This window comes from Theropithecus gelada, chromosome 6, assembly GCF_003255815.1.
Source record: "Theropithecus gelada isolate Dixy chromosome 6, Tgel_1.0, whole genome shotgun sequence".
Taxonomy (NCBI): Eukaryota; Metazoa; Chordata; class Mammalia; order Primates; family Cercopithecidae; genus Theropithecus; species Theropithecus gelada.
Genome location: NC_037673.1, coordinates 119,466,968 through 119,472,848, shown reverse-complemented (window position 1 = coordinate 119,472,848; position 5,881 = coordinate 119,466,968).

Here is a 5,881-nt window from a genome sequence, read left to right as displayed (position 1 = left end):
AAAAAAAAAAAAAAAAAAAAAAAAAAAAAAAAAAAAAAATAGTAGAGGACTTCAACATCTCACTTTTAGTAATGAACAGATCATCCAGACAGAAAATTAGCAAAGAAACATCAGAGTTAAACTACACTCTAGACCAAATGGACCTAAGTGATGTTTACAGAACATTTCATCCAAGTGCTGCAGAATATACAATCTTCTCATGAGCATGTGGAACATTCTCCAGGATAGATCATATGTTAGGCCACAAAACAAGTCTCAACAAATTCAAAAAACTTGAGATCACATCATGAATCTCTTTTGACCACAATGGGAAAAAACTGGAAATCAGTAACAAGACAAACTTTGGAAACTATAAAAACACATGGAAATTAAACAACGTGCTCCTGAACAATCAATGGGTCGATGAAGAAATTAAGAAGGAAATTTAAAAATGTCTTGAAACAAATGAAATGGAAACACAACATACCAAAACCTATAGGATATAGCAAAAACAGTGCTAAAAGGGAAGTTTTTGGTTTTTTTTTTTTTTAATCAATAAATGCCTAGTAGAAAGTAGAAAGGCTCAAATAAACAACCTAATAATGCATCTTAAAGAACTAGAAAAGCAAGAACAAACCAAACCCAGAAGTTGGTTTTTTGAAAAGATAAAATTGACATTTAATTAGACTAAAAAAAAAAAAAAAGAAAAGAAAGACCCAAATAACATCAGAAATTAAAAAGGAGAAATTACAACAGATATAAAGGAATACAAAGAATTCTACAGACTATTACGAACAACTATATGCCAACAAGTTGGAAAACTTAGAAGAAATGGATAAATTCCTGGACATCTATGACCTACCAAGACTGAATTGTGAAGGAATGGAAAACCTGAACAGACCAATAATGAGTGACAACAGAAGCAGTAATAAATAGTCTCCTATCAAAGAGAAGCCCAATACCTGATGGCTTCATGGCTGAATTCCACCAAATGTTTAAAGAATAGCTCATATCAATTCTACTTAAGCTATTCCAAAGAATTGAATAGTGGAGAATACTTCCAAACTCATTCTATAAAGCCAGCATTATCCTGATATCAAAACCAGACAAAGACATAACAGAAAAAGGAAACGAGGGCCAATATTCCTCATGAACAGAGATGGAAAAATGGTCGACCAGATACTAGCAAACCAAATTCAACAAGACATTTAAAAGATCATTCACCGTGATCAAGTGGGATTCATCCCAGGGATGCAAGAATGGTTCCACATATATAAATCAATAAATGTAATACAGTTACAGAATCAAGGACAAAACCATATGATCATTTCAATAGATGCAGAAAAAGCATTCAATACAATTCAACGTTACTTCATGATAAAAATTCTCAACAAACTGGGTATGGAAGGAACATACCTCAAAACAATGAAGGCCATTACAGAAAAACTCTCAGCTAACAGCATACTGAATGGGGAAAAAGCGAAAGCCCTTCCTAGGCAAGCATTCCTACTTTCACCACTTTTATTCAACATATTGCTATAAGTCCTAGACAGAGCAATTATGCAAGAGAAATAAAGGGTATCCAAATTGGAAAAGAAAAATTCAAATTATCTTTGTTTGCAGATGACATGATCTTATATTTGGAAAAATCTAAAGACTCCACCCAGCAAGTTTTAGAGCTGATAAAAAATATTCAGGCCAGGCACAGTGGCTCATGGCTGTAATCCCAGCACTTTGGGAGGCCAAGGTAGGGGGATCACTTGAGATCAGTAGTTCGAGACCAGCCTGGCCAAAGGAAACCCCATCTCTACTAAAAATACAAAAATTAGCTGGGCATGGTGGTGGTTGCCTGTAATCCCAGCTTCTCTGGAGAATTGCTTGAACCTGGGAGGTAGAGGTTGTAGTGAGCCAAGGTCTCACCACTGCACTCCAGGCTGGGTGACAGGGTGAGACTCTGTCAATCCCAGCTTCTCTGGAAGCTGAGGCAGGAGAATCGCTTGAACCCAGGAGGTGGAGGTTGCAGTTAGCCAGTACTGTACCACTGCACTCCAATCTGGGTGCCAGAGTGAGACTTCGTCTCACAAAAACAACAACAAAAAAGAAATTCAGTAAAGTTTCAGGATACAAAATCAACATACAAAAATCAGTAGCATTTATGTATGCCAACAGTGTATGTAAGTCAAAAGAAAGCAATGAAGAAAGCAGCCCCATTTACAATAGCTACAAAAAATACCTATGAATAAATTAAACCAAAGAAGTGAAAGATATCTGTAAGGAAAACTATAAAATACTGATGAAAAAATTGAAAAGAACACAATAAAATGGAAAGATATTCTATGCTCATGGGTTGGAAGAATTAATATTGTTAAAATGTCTATGCTACCCAAAGCAATCTACACATTCAATGCAATCCATATCAAAATATCAATGATATTCTTCACAGAGATAGAAAAAAAATTCTAAAATTCACATAGAACCACAAAAGACCTCAAACAGCCAGAGCAACCATAAGTAAAGAGAACAAAGCTGGGGGCATCACACTACCTGACTTCAAAATATACCACCATAGTAATTGTGATGATTAATATTAAGTGTCAACTTGATTGGATTGAAGGATGCAAAGTATTGTTCCTGGGTGTGTCTGATGGTTAATATTAAGTGTCAACTTGATTGGATTGAAGGATGCAAAGTATTGTTCCTGGGTGTGTCTGTGAGGGTGCTGCCAAAGGAGATTAACATTTGAGTCAGTGTGGACTGGGAGAGGCAGATCCACCTTCAATCTGGGTGGGCACCATCTAATCAACAGCCAGCGTGGCTAGAATAAAGCAGACTTGCTGAGTCTTCCAGGCTTCATCTTTCTCCTGTGCTGGATGCTTCCTGTCCCCAAATATCAGACTCTAACTTCTTCAGCTTTTAGACTCTTGGACTTATACCACTGGTTTGTCAGGGGCTCTCTGGCCTTTGGCCAGAGACTGAAGGTTGCACTGTCAATTTCCCTTCTTTTGAGGTTTTGGGACTTGGACTGGGCCACCACGGGCTTCCTTGCTCCTCAACTTGTAGACAGTTTATCATGAGACTTGACTTTGTGATCGTGTGGTCAATTCTCCTTAATAAACTCCCTTTCATATATACTTATATCCTATTAGTTCTGTCCCTCTAGAGAACCCTAATACAGTAATCAAACAGCATGGTTCTAGCATAAAAGCAGAAATATAGACCATCAGAACAGAATAGAGAGCCCAGAAATAAATTTACACATTAACAACCAACTAATTTTTGACAAAGAACATATGTTAGGGAAAGAACAGGTTATTTAATAAATGGTGCTGGGAAATTGGAAAAACAAATGCAGAAGAATGACACTAGACCCTTATCTCTCATCTTCTACAAAAACCAAATCAAAATGGATTAAAGACTTAAATGTAAGACCCCAAACCATAAAACTATGGAAGAAAACATTGGATAAATGCTTTAAGACATTAACCTGGGCAAAGAAGTTTTGGATAAGACCTCAAAAAGCACAGGCAATGAAAGCAAAAATAGACAAATGGGATCACATCAAGCTAAAAAGCTTCTGTACATCAAAGGACACAACAAAGTGAAGAGATAATCTATAGAATGAGAGAAAATATTTGCAAACTATCCATATGACAAGGGATTAATAACGTGAATATTTAAGGAACCCAAACAACTGAATGGCAAAAAACAAACCCAAGTAATCTAATTTTAAAATGGGCAAAAGATCTGAACAGACATTTCTCAAAAGAAAATATACAAATGACCAACAAGCATATGAAAAAATGCTCAGCATCACTAGTCATCAGGGCGATGCAAATCAAAACCACAATGATATATAATCTCACCCCAGTTAAAATGGCCATTACCCAGAGGGAAAGAATAGATGCTGGTGAGGATGCAGAGAGAAGGGAATGCTCATACACTCCTGGTGGGAATGTAAACTAGTACAGCCTCTAGGGAAAATAGTATGGAGATTCCTCAAAAAAACTGAAAACAGAGCTACCATATGATCCAGCAATCCCACTGCTGGGTATACATCCAAAAGAAAGGAAATCAGTATATCAAATAGATATTTGCACTCCTGTATTTATTATAGCACTATTCATAATAGCAATGATGGAAAAACCTAAGTGTTCATCAATGGACAAATGGTTAAAAATGTATACATATACACAATGGAATATTATTCAGCCATAAAAAGAATGAAACCCTGTCATTTGCAGGAACATAGATGGAACTGGAGGACTTTTTTTTTTTTTTTTTTTTTTTGAGGACATTGTTAATTGAAATAACCTGGGCACAGAAAAGACAAGTATCATTGCATGTTCTGACTCATATGCATGAACTAAAAAAATTGATCTCATAATAGTTGTACAGATTTATAGGGTACATACATACAATGTGTAATGATCAAATTAGAGTAAATGGGATACCCATCACCTGAAATGTTTGTCATTTCTTTGTATTGGGAACATTCCAAATCTTCTCTTCTAGCTATTTTGAAATATACAATAAATTACTGTCAGCTAGTCACGCTGTTCTCTTGGACATTAAGACTTACTCCTTCTATCTAACTGTATGTTCATACTCATTAACCTACCCCTTTCCATCTTCCCCTACCCACCTCCCACCCTTTCCAGCCTCTGGTAATCACCATTCTATGCTTTAATTCCATGAAATCAATTTTACACTGCTACTTTAGAATTCAGTTCAGAAAAATTGAAAAACTATTTCTGCAATAGTTTTAGTTGAAGGCAGGAATGTTTAGTACCCTCTTGGTGACAGAAGTAATAACTTCCTTCTTTTTTTTTTTTTTTAACTGTGGCTTAAAAGTCATAACAAAATATCACCTTTATAAAGCTCTTTCCAGCCTCAAGGGTCTAGAATTCCAGGATTTCTGTGAAGCCTGAAGGGACAGTAGGGCTTTATTGGGTTCTGTTATTGAAAACTTTACAGTTTTTTAGTTTCTCTGGCATGTTTCCTCATTGAATGGAAAACGTAAAGGCTTTTCAGAATCATTCAAATGGATTTATGATGTGCCCTTGGTAGAAAGGGAGGTCGAAATCCTCCTCTGCTATTTAAAAACTTTCATTTGGGCTTATGCTTGAAAACAGGCTGACTTTGGCCCACCACTGCTGGGCAGTTCTCTGCAGGCAGCTGCAGGCAGCAGAGCCACCTGCGAAGAGAAGTGGAGAAGCCGCCTGGTACCCCTTCAGACTCCCAGGGAGGGAGGACTGCTGCCTAGTGACAGAGCTAGCTCTGCATTGAGTTATTTCACTTCCCTGGACCTCAGCATTCTTATCTGTTAAGTGAGAGGCACTGGACTAAAGTTCTTCCTGTTCTGATATCCTTAGAAGGAGGGTGGATGGGGCATCACTGCCACATTCCTCCCTGGGCCTGGCTGGTGGCAGCAGCTGCCCTGTGCAAAGCAGCACAGAGGAGACCCTCCACGGTTTACCAGGGGCAGGTGCTGCCTGAGAACAGATGGGAGACATCGGTGAGTGAATCGCCAACCCTTCTCCACCAAGGCTGGGATTCTTTCCACTTCTCCCTGCTACATTTTCAAATTCAATTTGTAGTTCCTGCCCATGAAAACTACTGTTTGGTGTCTACAAGATTTGGAAATCTTTTCTTTGGAACAATTTTGTTGTTACAGGAGAGATGATACTTAAATTGTTTTCAGTTCTGTAAATTTTCTTACGTTTTTCAAAAGCCTGTTTTAATTTTCTTTTAATTTGTTAATTAAAAATATTTTTTAAGAGATAGGGCCTCAGTATTTTGTCTAGGCTGGTCTCAAACTCCTGGCCTCAAGCAATTCTCCCAACTCAGCCCCCACCGTCCCTGGGATTATAGGTGTGTGCCACCGCACCTGGCTGAAAAACAC